The 19,197-nt window shown below is 37.6% G+C and overlaps 1 pseudogene; it reads right to left on the reverse strand.

Annotated features, from left to right (window-relative positions):
• Positions 1-5,249: 5,249 nt before the first annotated feature.
• LOC136711027 (interferon-inducible GTPase 5-like) lies at positions 5,250-18,427 on the reverse strand (annotated as a pseudogene).
• Positions 18,428-19,197: the final 770 nt, after the last annotated feature.

Here is a 19,197-nt window from a genome sequence, read left to right on the forward strand (position 1 = left end):
TCTTGATCTAATCTGAAGGCCACATGAAGCTTGAAAGTCTGTGGCGATTAACTCTGCAGAAAATTGGTGACCTATGTGCACTATGCACCTCAGCATATGGTGACCCCGCTCTGTCATTTTATGTGGCCTACCACCTTGTGGCTGAGTTACTGTCATTCCCAATTGCTTCCACCTTGTTATAATACCACTGACAGTTGATTCCTGTGGCCATGGAAGTGATTGAAACACTGTGAACTCAGTTATTTGGATGGGGTGAGTAATATAGTGTTTGGCAAGATAGTGTAGGTCTGGCAAATTTTCTGCTACTGTAGTGTTTTCAGGGCCTGGCACCCAGGACACAGTTTCCTTCATGTTTAAGTATTCTCTGCTCCCAGCACACTTAATGCAATTTTCAGTTTATAAACAGAATTAGAATACTTGATAACAATTACTTATGAAGTAGATGAAGTAACACAAAGGCAGCCCAGGACAGTATGACTAGGTCTGGGACATAAGACAAGAACACATTTTCCAGGCGTAAGCCAATAATTACCAAAAACGATTTTGTTTCATAATATTTTTAAATAAACAGGCAGAGTTTTACAGCAACATACTATTTGTCCTCTTGAATTTAACTACAGGTATTTAAGAAAAATGAATAACACCTTCCCAGGACATTTTAAGTACCACTAAAAGTGAAACACATGCCTAGAAAAAAATGCATTGTTGTATAATCTCTTTGTCAGGCAGTGAATATTTACCGGCATTACATTTGCTAATGGAAGGACACAGTAACAGGTCCATCTTCATTCTGTTGGCATTATCAGGAATAATACAAACTGGATTCCAAAAAAGTTGGGACACTAAACAAATTATAAATAAAAACTGAATGCAATGATGTGGAGATGGCAAATGTCAATATTTTATTCGTAATAGAACATAGATGACAGATCAAAAGTTTAATCTGAGTAAATGTAACATTTTAAAGGAAAAATAGGTTGATTCAAAATTTCACAGTGTCAACAAATCCCAAAAAAGTTGGGACAAGTAGCAATAAGTGGCTGGAAAAAGGAAATTGAGCATATAACGAACAGCTGGAAGACCAATTAACACTAATTAGGTCAATTGACAACATGACTGGGTATAAAAAGAGCTTCTCAGAGTGTCAGTGTCTCTCTGAAGCCAAGATGGTAAGAGGATCACCAATTCCACCATTGTTGCGCAGAAAGATAGTGCAGCAATACCAGAATGGTGTTACCCAGCGTAAAATAGCAAAGACTTTTAAGTTATCATCATCAACCGTGCATAACATCATCAAAAGATTCAGAGAATCTGGAACAATTGCTGTGCGTAAGGGTCAAGGCCGTAAAACTCTACTGGATGCCCGTGATCTCCGGGCCCTTAAACATCACTGCACCTCAAACAGGAATTCCACTGTCAAGGAAATAACAGAATGGGCTCAGGAATACTTCCAGAAAGCATTGTCAGTGAACACAATCCACCGTGTCATCCGCCGTTGCCAGCTGAAACTCTACAGTGCAAAGAGGAAGCCATTTCTAAGCAAGCTCCACAAGCTCAGACGTTTGCACTGGGCCAGGGGTCTTTTAAAATGGAGTGTGGCAAAATGGAAGACTGTTCTGTGGTCAGAGTCACAATTTGAAGTTCTTTATGGAACACTGGGACCCCATGTCATCCAAAAAATGGCCTTTTCCCAACTTTTTTGGGATTTGTTGACGCCATGAAATTTTGAAACAACATATTTTTCCCTTAAAATGATACATTCAGTTTAAACCTTTGATCTGTGATTTGTGTTCTATTCTGAATATAATATTAGATGTTGGCACCTCCACATAATTGCATTCAGTTTTTATTCACAATTTGTTTAGTGTCCCAACTTTTTTGGAATCTGGTTTGTACTTCTTATATTCTACATTACCTCTCTGGAAGTGAGTACAAATAAAGTGTGTTCAATCTGTATAAATTATACTTATATTAACCCAAATTTGAACCAAATGAAATGATTAAATTTCCTACATGCCTTGAGTACCTTCCTACCTCATGACTGCTGTGTCTACACATTTACTCACTTATTGATGTGAGTAGTAATATACTACTATGAAGCTTTACACACACTGCTGAAACTTAGTGAACAGGCAGAGTTGAAATTGAAAGACAGCCATGCTTTGTGCTCATCCCTTCAAGGCTCTCTCTCTCAAGGACTCCTCCAGCTGTAGTCAGGCAGCGCAAATTCATGTTTTGGAGGAGTGGTTTTGAAAGAAGGGCTGAATGTAAGAGTTCATTCGGTTGGAAATTTTCAAAAGAAAGCGTACACTTGCTGAATTCTACAAAAGTACCAACCCCATTTAAATATTTATTTCTTCCTGCCCTCAAACTTTAGCCCTTGAGTTTTCTTTGTTTTGTGTCTACTTCTTTGATTCTGTGAGAGATTCAAATGCCTTCTCCTTGCCTTTGTTTGCAAAAACAGAACTGCCAGACAATGTCCAAATTCTATCAAATCCAAAACAACTCCCACTCTGCTTTAAAACTCACAGAGACATTATTGTCAGTGATGCCTAACCACACAAACTGTAATCACGTAAGCCAAAAGCCCACTTTGGAGGAGGCCAAAGAAGAGAGCCATCTCCTGGCCTGGACCCCTGGTACCTGGCTTGACCAGTAGATGTCCACACTTTGAACTTAATAAGGCAGCCCAAGACGCATTGGGTGGACTTTCTGGTGGCTTGTTTGCATTCAGCAGAGCTGGGGGCACGAGAGGTGGGCCAGGTGCATGATCACAGCAACTACACTGTGGTGCTCCCTTGGCTTTGGGCTGGAGTGGTGCAGGTGGAGCTGACCATGGTGCATACCAGCAAGGCGGTGGTGGTCCTTAGTCTCTTCCACTCCGGATTACTTTTGGAGACTACAAAATGTGACCTGTGTTTGCCCCACAAGGGACAGCCCCTGTGCCACTATGCGGACCCATAAACTAGAGAGCCCTTGTACTGCTACAAGCCCAAAATGTTAGGCTGTGACATTTGAAGCTATCATTCAAACGGGGGATATAAGAAAACCCTTTTCTTCTTAAAGCTTTTTTTTTGTGAATAAAGTGCTTTACCAAATGTGTGTTTGAATTAAAAAATATTATTCAAAAGACTGGATAATGTATAAAAAATATTATTTTTTATTATTATTTTGAATGTAGTTTATTCTGCTACCTGTTTTGACCCACTAGTTTGATATTATTGACTGTAATTGTTTCTTTTTACAGTCGTGTAAATATCAGAGTTCCTATCCAATGTGAATGTATTGCATGCAGGAAAAAAATGTTTCACATTGTCACTAAACTCTTTATAAAATATGAGTGTAGAGTGACTTAAAGCTCCACTAAGAGAACACTATATTATTTCACAATCCAACATATGTGCTTAAATGAAGGATATTTTGTTTTATTTTCTCTTTTGTAACTGACATGTGGCAATATTCAGTAATATGAGATGCCACGGTATCTTAAAATATTGTTACTGCAGTTTAAAAACCTCAATTCCAGAAACATCAGAATTCTTTATTTAACTAACAAAAGCATACAAATATCCAGTGTTTTCACTGTGTCACGGATCACGGGGCGGACTGACAGAGGCGGACGCACTTGCTAGAACTCGGAGAGTTTTAATATAACAAAAGATATAACAAAACACAGACAAGCTATAAAAGAAACAACAAGACGAGGATTTTAAATTACTTGAGACAGGAAATACACTAAACGACAAAACTAGGGAACAAACATGACCTGACTAGAAACGGGAGACAAACAACACGACATGACTTGGGACAAAACAAAGGAGAAAGGAGAAGGAAAGAGACAACACAACAGGACTCGGAACATAGTAGAAACACGACATGACTGGGCAACAATACAATACAAAATGAACGACAACAGGAAGTGATGGAAGGGGACTTAAATACACAACATAGACGAGACGCACCTGGACAGATAACGAGGAGGACGGGTTAACACATGACACAGACGAGAAGGCGGAACAAAGGCGGGACAAGGGCGGAGACAGGAACATAAACAAAACATAGCCATGTGCTAAAAGAGCACATGACCGGGGAAAACAGAGGTGACGAGACGAGGGCATGACACACTGATCAACTTTATTGTTGTTTGTAAATATAAACAAAGTTCAAATTTAATGCCTGGAACACAAAGAAAAAGAGACATAATGGAAAAAAAAAATTCATGCCTCTCCATTTCAAGGTACGCAGGTGAATATGAAAGGTAAAAGGAGCATCCACCAAAGGCTTCCCCTTTTCAACTTCATGTAATAATTTTCAGAAAGTTCAAAAGAACATTTCTCAGTGCAAACTGAAGAATTTACGACATTCCCCATCTACTCTTATAAAATATTTGCAGAAGATTTAGGGAATCCAGAGAAATCTCACTCTGTGTAGGGCAAAGCCAGACACACAAACGCGGTCTCCGGGCCTGAACTAATCTGAGATATCACTGGAGATGGTTTCAGTCCATAAAAGATGACAGAGGTTACAAATATTTGTTTCCAAAATATCTCAAGCCAATGGGCCTATATTAATCAGACTATCATGACAGATTCTTATGGAGAGTGATTAGTCTCAAAATACTTTACAAATGCATAAATGTTAATCCACAAATTAAACACAAGTCACAAATATGTTTCACTGTTCACAAATGAATACATCCCAATCTGTGTCTCACAGACTGTAATTTGTACAAATACAGTTACATTCATAAATAAATGTTTTTGGTTTTCATAGATACATCACAATTTTATGCGAAAATAAATACATTTCTTTAAATTTACATTGCATATATTTGTAAAGTATGGGTCTCAAATTAAAAATTTATTTGTAAACTGTTGAATCTACATTTGTGGACCAAGTCACTCACGTGTTTTTCGTGACGTTCATTTCCTCTCATGGGTTTTTGGATTCTGAGACTTTCACATTTCACCCGATTCCAAATACAAATACAACCTGATCCACAAATGTGGCCAGTAGGCGAACACACTTGTGTCAGTGTTTTTCTTATTCATTTTTTAAAGATAAATACTAGATGATCTACCACCAAAGTTCAGTTCTGTGTTCTCTTATAGGTGAAAACTAAATGCTGTTTTATTATCAAACATCAAATCAATTCTTTTTTTTTTTTTTTTTCTTTGGTATTTTTTTAAGCACCTTCTTTCAAATTAATGTGTAAAGCAAAAAAATGGCACTGCACTGAAATGTAAAATTCATATTCAGCTTTAAAACATTTCTGCTTTAATACTGGGTGCAACTTTGTGCAGTAGTAGTAATATAACTTCTATATCTGGCTTTTGCCCTTCAATTTCATGTGGTTATATGTCGCTGTGTATTAACAAACACTAAAATAAAAAGATGCACCAAAAAGCAAAAACTATAATAGCTTTCTTTATTTCTTTCCTGCATTTTCACACTGGAGTCTGCAGAGCAGCCATTAGCACATTTTGAGCATCTTCAGCCAGCCCACCTAGACACTTATTCAGTGTGCCATACACCGTGGCAAAGGACAACACACCAGCTACCAGAGAGCCAAGACCTGGGATTAGACCAAGCCAGTACTCTGCTGCTGCTTCTGCAACACCTACAGTGCTGCCAGCCAGCAACTTAATGATCAGATCTTTGTTTATTTCTGCGTGTAGAGGGGATTTCAGTACAGCTTTCAACTCTTCCACTGGCTTCCCTTTCTTTCAGAGAGTTTTTCTAAGGAGTCAGGATCAAGACTGAAGGCATTGTAGTACCTTATAAGTTCTTTTACAAGGATTGCCACATCTACAGTGAGTGAAAAAGCTGCATTTACAATAGGGATGGGGAAGGCCGCAGCACTAGCAGACAGCAGAGCCAACTTCCATATGTCTTTCTTCAGAGCATTTGTCTTCCTCCTATTGATTTCCAGGGTAAAGGGAAAGTTGAGAAAGTTCCACCTCCATGGTCTCTTCAATACAGTTGAAATCATAGCAAGCAAGATCATATCACGAGATCAGGAAAACCACAGGAGAGTTAATTCCAATCTTTTCCAGCCCTAGAATGAAAACACATGTTTATTTTAAAGCACTGAACACACTGAGCTCATTATAACACAAAATTCCTTGTTTCTATATTTGTTGTAAGCATAGATATTTACTTCCAAAGAACCAAGATCCAAGACTTTGGAAACATAACATGTTTTCTAGATAATTCAAATTACTTTAAAAAAAATTACATCAAAGCTACAAGAATGTCAAATAGAAACTTATAATCCCAAAGAAACTAGATAGAGCCATATTAAACACTTATCTCATAAACTCATTTCCACAAATAGTGGGTTGCTAAAGTAAAGCTGAAATAAAGCAGACTGTAAGGATGTGCAAATCATTTAAACCCTATAGATAATTGAAAATACTACAATAAAGAATTTCAGATATTGAAACCTTTTAAATGTTTTTTTTAATCTGATGTCAACAAATGCCCATTTAAATTTGATTCCAGCAAAATCTTTCAAAAAGTTGTTTAATGCTTAAAAAAATAAAAAGCAACTAAAGCAACACTAGGTAATATTTTTACCTTAAAACTACAGCTTCAAATTTATTGTGTCACATCCTGGCCCAGTCTCGTCTGTTTTCCCCACCATGTGCTCATGTAACACTCGGCTCTGTTTGTTGTTGTTCCTATCTCTGCCTTAGTCCCACCTTAGTCCTGCCTCTGTCTCATTATTGTCTCCAGGTGTTCCTCATTTGTCTTCTCCTGATATACCCCTGTAGTTTGAGTGCTCCTTTGTCTGGTGTTGTGTGCGTAGATGTATCCCAGTAAACAAGGAACGTCCCTGGATGTTCAAAATAGGTTTAAATGTAGTCTGTCCGTCAAGGACATTTTTTAAACGTCAATGGACGTCCAAAATCCATCTTAATAAGTTAGTTATCAAGTGGTGACCAATCGATAACGTCAGTGGACGTCCAAAATGGGTTTTATACAAGTAATGTATTTCGGGACCAATTAATAACGTCAATGGACGTCCAAAATACGTCTAATAGTCGTCTTTTCAATGTCTGTGTTTGGACGTCTTTTCAACTTTCATTTTCAACCTTAAGAGAACGTTGATTAGACGGCAGTCATTACGTTATTTCAACGTTGAATCAACGGCTATATGTTTACTGGGATGTTTCTCAGTCTTTTTTTACATGTGTCAACCCCAGTTCCTGGCTCTTCTCTGTCTGCCCTAGTTTAACTATGTTTAGTTTAGTTTTGTCTTTATTTAATCTGTACATACTACCCGTGTTTATTTTGATTCTGTCTTTGTTTAAATAAAACTCCTTGCGTTTACGTCTGCCTCCTTCGTCCTCCCTGCGCATCCGTGACAGAACACCAGACCTTTATAATGGACATAGCGAGGAATCCATTTGCAGGGTGTGCTGTTCTGTTCGGGTCCTGGCACTCCAGTGGGGTATGTTGTGGAGGCTAAACAACGGAGTCGGCGGAAGCAGCGTGCTGGAGTCTCCCCCTCACCAGAGGACTGCCCCTTCAAGCCCGGGGAAGATTTTGGGGGGCCGTTGAGGGTTGGTGCTGTTAGCCTCGAACCTCAGGGCAGTAGAGGTGAGGCTAACAGGGGTGTATTTCATGAGGATCCTTGGTCAAAGGACTTCATGGACTTCCTCATGAATGCGCCCATTGGACATCTTGAACCCTCAACACCTCCAGCACCTGCCCCTCAAGTAGCCCAAGTCCCTGCCCCGTGGACATCATCGCAGGGCCCCCTGCCTCCGTGGACATCACTGCAGTTGCTCCTGACCTCCAGGAGGAGCTGGCAAGACTCACTGCCATTTGGGATAGCCTTCAAAGGTGACACCTCGTCTCCGCAGGGTCTCCTGTTCCCGTGAAGGCAGCGAACCCAGCTGCTCCTGTTCCAGAGAAGTACCTGAAACCAGGTGACTTTCAGAGAGAATTTGATATACCCAAACTTTAGCTCGCTTCAGAGACACACCAAGCAAGATTGGAATTTGAAGATAAGCTTTTCAGAAAGAACTGGCCCCAAATTGGTGTCTGGCTGTCTGTATCAGAGAGTCATAAAACTGACACTATAGGTCTTTTCAAGGAAAGTTTATGACCGGGTCTTGGGGGATCATGGAACTCTTCTCAAAGGCAGGATGCAGAGAGACACTCCTGAGGATCAGTTTAACTTTAATTAAAATATAATTCCCATTGGTTTAAAACAATTTGAAGTTACATATGTGCACAGCTGTTTGAAATTAATTCCATTTGGACAATCAAAATGGGTGGGATTAATTTACATGTGTTTAAAGTCATTTTTGTTTATATGAATTTATGTAGAACCAATGTAGCCACATAGTATGTGTGTAGTTGCTTAATAATTATGTAGAACATGGTTGTCTGAATGATATTACTTTGTGTTAACATAATCTTTTATAGTGCAAAAGCATGATTCAGAATTCTGGGATGGTCAGGAATTGTCTTCAAGTCTTTGTCTTGTCAAGGGTCATAAATTCTATGTGATGCCACTACCAAGGTACAGGAAACAGCCAATCAGGAGCAAGAAATGCTCCAATTTTCCCTCATTGAGGACGAATCAGGTATTCGGGGCAGGTTTTCTAAACTCTGGTTAAAAAGCTGGGGCGCCAAATGCTTCGGCTTTTTCCCCTTTTTCTCCGCTGTTCAACTCTTCACTTCACTTCAAGACTGTTTCTCACAAGGCGACAGATCAACGATGACAAAGAATCCCCACAGAGACCTTCAGAACGCCACCAGCCCTGACGGCTGCATCTGAAAGCCTCGGGAGAAAAGGAACGTCCGCGGTTGCAACCTACAAGGCCCGCGTCTGCAATTCTCCAGGAAGTCGTGCTGGAAGGCACCGTCAGCAACATGCTCCCTGTCCATCTCCGGATACGTAAGGTCACATGGTCTCATGTCTCTCATGGCTCATGGGTTGCTACTGAAAGTTTGCTGGGATAAACAATAGGCTTTCTTAGAACTTAGGGTAACAATTATCATAGAGAAATTCCCTCATATATTAATCTCCCTGTTCCCTCATATATCGCTGTAATGCATTTCATTATATGAATGTCTAATACATATTCATTATTTGATATTACAATTAATAAACCAGTTGTGTGATAAAACCAATCCTTTGTTATTTGTTTGTGTGTGCATCTTTCTTGTATGGAATTATAACTTCTAGTTATGAGCATAATGAGCATAATTCATTAATAATAGTTCATTCTAGCTAATTCTGCTGTATAATATGTGAAGATGACCTACTTGTCTAAGCTAAAATTAAGACAGGTAAGGACATTTTAGTTAATTGCTCCCAAACATGGAGCTTAGCAAAATGAATTAAATAATTAATTATTAATAAAATAATAATTCATTATCATTGACTCCGCTATGTAGTGCTAATGCCACCGCAACGTGTGCATACTATTTCCACTACACTACAAATCAATAATAATGTTTCTCAACTTAAAATAGTAAAGATCTTGGGGACTTCTTCATCTACATTTCATAGTATCTTTAAAAGTTCCAGAGAAATCTCTATACTCAAGAGACAAGATGCTAAGCACCCATTAGCTGGCTGTGGTCTTCCAGCCCTCAGAGGGCACAGATTTACAAACAGACAAGATTATGCAGTGGAAACCACTTCAGAAAACCATCATCCATGAACACAGTTCATCCCCATGCATGTTAAAACTCCATGAAAGAAGAAACCATATATAAACATGATCTCCACCTTCTCTGGCGCCAAGTTCATTTATAAGATAGACCGAAGCAAAGTGGAAAAATGTCCTGTGGTCTGGAAAATTTCAAATGTACATTCTTTTTGAACATCTGTAATGTCTGTGACCAGTTCAGGGTCGCAATGGGTCCAGAGCCTAATTGGAATCACTGGACACAAGGCAAGAACACACCCTTGGCATGTTGCTGACATCAAATTCAATATGTTTTCAAAAACAACCTTTCTCAATTTAAAATGTCTTCATTGCACTGTTTACCATTTAATAAACAGATTTAATGATTTGCACATCAATGGATTTTGTTTTTTTACAATTTGCACAGGGTAGCAATTAATGTTTTTTTGAAAATTGAGTTTGTATTTGTCTTATTTTAAGTTTTAAGTTTAATGTAACATGTTAATTGCTGATAAAAAAAACCTTTATGGCAGTCTTTCCGAATGTCATCCAGTATCTTGTGCTCATTGAACGTCTTCTTTCTTTTCTCAGCAGAAATGTTGCAGTCAATCTTAGAGCGAACAAAGTAGAACTTCTTTTCCATTTTGTCTATTTCAGCTGCCAGTTGAGCGTGACATTCCCTGAAGCGATCTGATGCGATGATGATGAAAAAATCATAGCGTTTAAACTCAACCTGTTTAAGATATTCATCAGCTTTGAAGTTGGGTGTTCCAATGCCAGGAAGATCCCACAGTTTGACATTCTGATATTTTGGATGCGAGTAAGGTGTAGGAACCATATGTGGTCTCTACAACACCAGTTGGTGCAGAGCCCTTATCTTCATCTCCCAGTCCCCTGAAAGCATTGACAAAAGAGGATTTCCCAGAGCCAGACTCTCCAGTTACACCAATGTTCAGTTCCACATGGTCTTGCTGTTCAAAATAATCCTGAATCTTCCTGACAGCCGAAGGCAGATCTTCATTGGCTAGGGTCGCTTTAATTTCATCAACAGTGATGATTTCAAAGTCACTGTCATCACTGTTTTCAGGATTGGCGATTTCAAGCACATCCATCTAAAAATTGAATACATTAGCCTTATTTTAAGGTAAAATGCAGGCACAAGTTGCATTGAGTATCTCATAGTTTTAAGTAACAAATCCATTCATACATTGTCTGTAACCAATGATCCAGTTCAGGGTCGCGGTGCATCCAGGGCCTGCCTGGTAACAGAGCCATACTGGCTAGGATTTTCTAATGCTTATAAACATATCAATTAAATGTACATCAGCCATATAATAAAAAAAATTATATATCACTGCTCTGACAAATAGAATCAAGATACGTAAGATGACATTTAAAAATGCAAAATATAGGCCCATCAACATGAAATTTTAAGCCTTATTCTAGAAAACTACATATCTCCGCTATGCACTATGGAAGCCACGTTACTCCGCTACTGGCATGTTTGGCAGCTGTACTGTCAGTGGAGCAGTGCGAGTCTGTTCTAGTTAGTAGTTGTGGAGCTAACATTATAAGCAGAAAAAACAATCTGTTCATTTAAAATTGCACAGCCTGTTTAACACATGCACAGTAACCTGGAAATCTTTGTGTCCATTCTGTGTGAATGCTAATATTCTTGGACCGACGTGTAATTTTTGCCTGCAATGTCCTTAATACAGTATTTTCCCACAGACAATAACAAAGAATATTTTCATTTTTTCTTACATTTTCACACTCAGGCAGCAATGACAGCACTAAAACTGGAGAAGCATGAGCAATATGAGTGGACTCTACATGGAGACAAACTTTAAATATTGACCCCAATGCCCTGATCGCAGAATTTTGAATGCTGATCATTGCTAACTACAACTTCCTACTAAAATTACCAACCATCATGTTCAGGAAATAAATATGTAAACCAAAGTCCATGGCTGGGTGCAGGATTTGTTTTCACCCAAAATCCTGCAATAACACAGTTCTAAAAGAACAGGAAAGCTAGATGTTAATTAAGGAAACTTTGTACAGCAAAGTATATGTTATAAATATATTATATATTTATGCTGTGATAATGTAGTTCACATTTTTTGTCATTGACATGAAAAAACCCAACGTTTGAAACTAGTAAAGTAAATAAGAAAATATTCCTAATTTTTATGGTATTGTACATTCAACATTTACAGCCTTACTGATGAGGCAAAACATTATCTATAAATTTAGGATTTAGTTTATTGCACCGGGATTATCTTTTTCACCTTTTACATTGTGTGACTTAAGCCACTGCCGCAATCTTTCACTCCTACAATTTCACTAATAAAAAAAGGTAGCAAATAAAAAGGGAATGCTCAGAATTAGCTACAAAACAACTTTGATCAGAGAATACCAGGTAATTAGTGGCAAAAAAGTAATTATTTTTAATTATATAAGCCTCATTTTTCACATATTTTTGTGGTAGTAGAAAATAACTGTTGTGAAAAGCATTTTAAGGTTTTAAGCAACAGGATTCACTGCTATGAAACACATTACTATTTATTGCTGTCTGTTTACTTCTTTCAGTTTCAGCATGTTTCTATTCATTCCAGTAAAGAAGTTAATAACTCCTACCTTCACACTGGACCAGTGCTACACTGTGGATCTTCCAGAAACATGTAATAACCTGCAGAAGACCTCTCTGTGAGCTGAGGTCCCATATTTACTCCACGTGTAGCCAATTAAAGCTGCAACGAAGTAACTTTAGACTACAAGCTAATTTTATATCTGTCCAAATCTGTACATCAGCAGGCAGTATTTTATACACTGGATTCAGACATGACTCCCTGCCTCGGAGTAAAGCCTGAGCAGACAGCAAGTTTGACATTAACCAGACCTAAAATTAATGGAGTATAAAATTTACCCTTTGGAGGAGATTCATCACTGAAGAGCTGGTGCTTTTATTACATTATTTAAACTTGGATGAGATATTTAGTCAGTAGATATTCTTTGACTAAATATTATTTACATTCTCATTTAGTAAATTACAGTTCCTATAAAACATTAAAGGTTTAGTAAAAAGGTATTAAGATACTAACATCCAAACTATCCAGACACCTTCGGATGAAGAAACAAATTAGATTTCTAGAGAGAAGCACTGTTATGAGATCAGGAGACTCAGGAGCATCCACACAGGAACCCAGTGCAAAATGTCAGCATTGTGGGGCAGTAGAAATGTATTCTCTGAAGTAATAGAACACCATCTAGTACCATTTGGATAATTTGGGAAGTCATTTCAATTTGTGGTCCAGATTTAAAAGTTCAAAATCAGCACCTGACCTTAATGATGCTCTTGTGACTCACTTATAACAAATACTTAAAGGAATTTTCCAACATCTTTTATAAATCCTTCTCAGAAAAACTAAACAGTTACTGAAGCAAAGGGACTAAACCCCTTCTTAGTACTCTTGATTTTATAAAGAGAATCTTTGGACGAGCAGGCGGAGGAATTTCTGGTGTATGTCAAATAAAGCTGAAACTGAAAATAGGTGAAAAAAAGTGTACTATGTTCTATGTTTCTACCAGTCACAAGGTCAAAAAAGAAAAAGAGAGACAAGATAAAGGAGCAGGAGATTTCATGGTCAGAAGTGTAATAAATTAACATAAATTAACAATAGCAAAGCTCTATATTTTTCCTTTTTTATTTAGTTTCTTTTGAAAGACAGCAATGAACAGTCTTTTATTAGAAAAATAAATAAAGAACAACTAACAAGTTATTGTACGAAGTGTGGCAACTTTATAGACTGTTCTTTTTTTATGAGCTTCCATTGTGCATTAAGTCAGGGTATTTCTGACTCTATTTGAGCAATCATTACTCACTAGGAAAGGGGATCGGATTAGGAATCAGATGTTTGAGGCCTCACCAGATGCCGGTCGATTCAAAAGGTATCCGACAAGATTAAAACAATCAAATTGGATTAAACTTGAAAAATGGGTTTTTACAAACAGATTAAAGGTTTTTTTTATCCTGAAAATTTGGATCTGGAGTTTGTAATCCAATCATTAATCAGGATTAAATGCTACAATTGGTTTTTTCAAAACTTCCAGCAGAAACCTTGGATAGTTTTGATGACAAATAACAGGATTTAACATAGGATAAAATATAAATAAAAACTGTGGAGATGGAGAATAAATGGAACAATGTGCTCTATTAAAATGCTTGATTTAATCATTTTACTTTTCATTAGCAAAAAAATGCTACAATTATTCGTCCAGCAGATGGCAACACTGAGGAGCATTAAATCACAGAAAATCCAGATCTAGAAATCCCTATCCTGAGATATATAGACCAGCTTAATCCAGTCTGAAAATTTTTTGAAAAACTGGGGCAAAATCTCTGAGATCATTTTGATCCTGGATAAGAAAAAAGTGGATTTAATTATCCAAACAATTTGGATCAAGATTAAAAGTTTTGAAAAACCAGCCCCTGCAAATCCCACAGTTTCAGACTGGAAAAAAATTATCCAGATATAACTGAATGAGAGATTCCGGATCTGGATTTTCTGAGCTTTTAAAACAACAATGCGGCCTTCTGCAGGACAAGTGATATTTTAGCTTGAATTAGATAATTTTGCTGAACTGATTTTTTTTATAAATGGCTGACAAATGATGTGAAAATGTTTGCCTTTTTTGCCTAAACTATTTTTACAGTGTACATTTATATAATGTTTAAATAATGAGTGCAGAGTTTTAAATCACTTCTAGAGCACATGGGTTTATTTTTAAATTATTTCTGTACAAAGTGTGTCCTCAACACTGTCAGTACAGCTTGAATCCTCCTCACAATGTGGGGTTAAAGTCATCCTTAGATTTGGTATCAAAATATCCAAGATTTCTGATTAAAGATTTGAAAAACCTAGATGTAGCATTTAATCCTGTTTAAAGGGTAGACTGGATTACAGAATTCAGATCTAAATCTTTAGGATCCAAAAATGTATCTGTATTGGAAAAACCCCATTTCAAGTTTAATCAACCCCTCCACACACCCCCACCCCAAAATAATAATAAAAAAAATAAATTCATTCATACATTCATTCATTATCTGTAACCGCTTATCCAATTCAGGGTCGTGGTGGGTCCAGAGCCTACCTGGAATCATTGGACACAATGCGGGAATACACCCTGAAGGGGGCGCCAGTCCTTCAAATAAATAAAAAATCCAAAGTTAAAACAAATTATACATAATACAAAATAATGTACCTCAAATCACATGCCAATAATGTTAGCTAATCTACTTGTAGAGTCATCATCCAAAAAAGACACCTGATGCAAAACTTAAATGTTCCTCTGTTATGAAATAATACTAACACAACTTTCTTCCACAGCTCTCCATTCTTTCTTTGTTTTAGTGACCAACTGAGCTGGGAAAATAAAACAGTGTGCTGTGTGCTGCCTGTGACACTCTTCAAAAACATCCTGAATCTTCACACTCACACATTTGCAAAAGTAACTCAACAGATTATTAAATAAAAAAATAAAAATAAATTGATTAAAAAATTCTCTTTACAGTGGACATAATAATAATAATAATAATAATATATATTTTATTATTATATTAATATATTATAACTACATTATTATTAGTGATTAATATGAGATTAAATTCTGTGCTTTGCAGAGCATACCTGAGCACACTTTAAGCATCTTTAGCTGATCATAACAGTGCATCAGTGCGAGAGAAACACTGTCAAAGGACAGTGGAGCAGCCACCAGAGATCCCTGAATAGGCACACACTGCAGTGCAAAAATTTTTCATAAAATGCACATATTAAACTGAAATCTAACCCTGTCTGAATTAATGAAAAGCAAGTGTATGTTAAATGCAAAGTTGTAGATCTGAAACAGCTGAGCTGGGATTTTAAAGGGTTATTTTTGGAGAGAGTAGGTTAGAGAGTCTGCCAACTGTGATGTCATTCTCTATTATGATTAAACTAATTTACCTCAGAGGAAATAACTGTTCTTTATGCCCATGTTTCAAATTTGTCTGTTTTAATTCCAAACACCATGACTATTAGTTCTATTCTGATTATTAGTCAAAGTTTCAATTAAATTGCACAAAAGACATAAACCCATTTCCAGGAAAGTTGGAACTATGCATCTGTTAAAACTGAATGATATATACAAGTTGGGGAGCAACATTAAACTCCTTTAGTTTAAACACATAAAATATTGCATTTGTACTGTGTTAGGTATTGGATTTAAATTATTTGCATATCATTAAATACAGTTTTATTTAAATTTTTCACATTGTCTCAACCTATTTGGAAATGGTGTTAGCACATTATTTCAAACATGCAACCCTTTTCAAAAGATTGAAAAGTGTTGAAATTATATTAATAAATAAATATTTATTTGATCTTAAGGCAAGGTATTATGAAGTAGCAAAATATTAGTTTAAATGTATGTACAGTTCCCTACACAATTACTGGTACCCCTGGTAAAGATGAATAAAACAGATAATGAGAAATTCTCCATATTGTCATGACCTGTCCTGTCATGTCTGCTTTCCCTGCCATGTGCTCTCTCAGCACATGGATCTGTTTGCTATTGTCCATGTCTCCGCCCATGTCCCGCCTTCTTGTCCATCCTCCTTGTTATCTGTTTCAGGTGTGTCTTGTCTGTGTTATGTATTTAAGTCCCCTTGTCTCACGTCCTCTTGTCGGTCATTCGTTCCAATTCACAGTCTTGTTGTTTCCTTCCCTAAGTCATGTTGTGTTGCTTTATGTCGCTCAGTCCAGTCTGTTTGTCTCCGTCGTGTCATGTTCTCGTTTCACTTCCTAGTTATGTTGTTTTGCGTTTCAATCCCTAGGTCATGTTGTTTAGCCTTCTACTCTGTCTGTCTCTGCTATTACTTGTTTCATTTTCCATTGTCTTGTTGCCCCCAAGTCTTTCTGTCTCTGTTGATCCTCTTTTAGGTTTTTTCTCTGTTTAGTCCACTGTTTAATACTCTGTTTATGACTTTGTTTAGTTCTCTAGTCTTTATGTACCATTAACACTGTTTAGCACTCCATGTTTATGTTTAGTCTGTTTAGTACTCTGTGTTTAGGTTTCGTCTGTTTAACTGTGTCCTAGTTTAGTTCACTTAGCTCCTTTTTGTCCAAGTCTCTGTTAGCTCTCTGTTTTGTTATTCTTTTTGTAAATTAAAGTTCACTGTGTTTTAGCATGTGCGTCCGCCTCCGTCAGTCCGTCCCACGATTCCTGACACATATGTTATGAAAGTTTATCCTCTCTCACACGTGCACACACACACACACACATATATATATATATATATATATATATATATATATATATATATATATATATATATATATATATATATATATATATATATATGTATATATATATATCCCAAAATTATGTAATTACATAACTTCAAATATATATATATATATATATATTTGAAGTTATGTAATTACATAATTTTGGGAGTAGGACCACGCCCAAACTCCAGCCCTATATATACCCCGCAAATTCATGTCATTTCCGCGTTGGACAAACTCGCTTCATTTAGTTCAGGAGACAGATTTCGACTCGACTGCTTCACTACGTCAGCTCACTCCTCCGCGCTGGGTCATTCCTGCTGATCCCCATATTCGTGTTCGGCCATTATCAAACCCAATGAGCCTCCTGTTTTAAAAAACTTGCTCCCACCTCAACACCGTCTCCACCCTTTTCTCATATTCATTTATCCAACGGGGGAAACGGGGCTATTCTTGATAAACTGCATATTCCAAACATCTGTGCCGGGGTCGGCTCCAGGCTATGTGATGGTGGGGCACCACACCCCGGAACCCCCAAGGCTAACACTGTGCACAACCACGGTATTCAATACATCGACTACGCCACCCCTATATTATGGGAAAGGGGACCCCTTGCTAGGCCACTCAACCGAATGAATGTGAGGGCCAGACAATAACACACGTGTATCACTCAGGATGCCAAGTATCAATACAAATTTTATTTCAGTTAATTAAAAAAAATGCACTAAGGAAAAAAACACTTAATACTGTAGATACTCTTAAAAGGCTGTATGGGGTTAAAGCTGATATATATAGACACCAAGTAACATATCACAGACCAACAGAATATGTGGCCAAGGAAGTGCCCAACCCACAGAGCCCTTTGATTTGCACACTAGTCATGCAGTCAATAACACTACCAAGCAAAACCAATATCAAACCACGGTCATCAAAAGCAAGATGACAGCACCACAATAAACCACCTCCAAAGAAAGCACAACCAGAGCACCTGGGGTGACCCACCCCTTGACCACAAAACAAAGAAAGAAAACTAAAAACAACAAGAAGCTAGCGGCATTAAGGCCTAAACCCCAAAACAGTATTAATAAAACCTTTTAATTTATAAAATGGTAACAAGTGGCTCAGCTAATACAATGTCCACGCATGTAAAAAAAACACAATAGACAGGGGACAGAAAAACAGTGGCCCGCAGCACTTCTGGCTGCAGCCCCACTCCGAGTAAAAAGACACTGCTGTTGTCAATATGATTGATATACCAACGTTCTGTTGACACAAAATGTCTCAGTAGGCGGCAGTCAAGCAACACGAACGCCCTCCGACCGTTGATTCAGCTACCTGCGCTTCTCTAGTTCTCAAGCGATTGGCTCCAGGCACCAGCACACGTACACAGACCAAGTCCCCCTAGTAGCGGTTGCAACGCACCAGACAATTCCCGCCGTCCCGTCGTTTAAACAAAGTGGAAGTGAACTCTCCTGGGTGTGCTCCCTTTTATCTTCCCCTGGGGATCACATGCTCCCTACCTGGGTTCAGGGTCCCTATAAGACCGCTACTGGTCTTTAAAAGCTGCAAGAGTCCATGTTTTCCTATACAGAACTATTAGGCATTTAGCCATACCACACATCATATAACGTGCTAGAATGATCCAATTTTCCCAATTTTCTATACAGTATTGTCATATCCTTAAAATAGGCAATGCATGAAATTGATATCTAAACAAAATTATTGATTGGTTTAAATTTAAACATACCACCTTCTCATTTACAGCAGAAATCACTCTCTTACCTGTAATCAATTTCCCAGACAAGCCACTGTCGTTCTCATGACGTATTAATCTTTTATCTAATCTAACTATAATACTTGAAAGAATAAGTTCTAATAAAAGTTTCTAGTTCTTTTAAAAATACTTGAAAGACGAAGACGACTTCTTGGAAGATCAGCAGGCTCTTTATTTTCTTAAAGCATTGGGGAGCAGTCTCAGAAGCCTCCTGCAGACTCACTCACAAAGACACACACAAAACCACAGTTTACATACACTTTTTTTGGGGTGAGGTCATCTCGCCCCTCCTATTAGGTTGCATTTCATAGGATACAAAATGGTACCCTTATCTCCTCAAGGATGCAGTATATCATAGGAGCCCAGTTAAAAAGTATCCTTGCCTTCTAAGGAAGTTGTATTTCACACTGTACCAGACAATCTCATGCTACCATTCTCCTTT

The sequence above is a fragment of the Hoplias malabaricus genome, chromosome 12 (genome assembly GCF_029633855.1).
Source record: "Hoplias malabaricus isolate fHopMal1 chromosome 12, fHopMal1.hap1, whole genome shotgun sequence".
NCBI classification, from domain to species: Eukaryota; Metazoa; Chordata; class Actinopteri; order Characiformes; family Erythrinidae; genus Hoplias; species Hoplias malabaricus.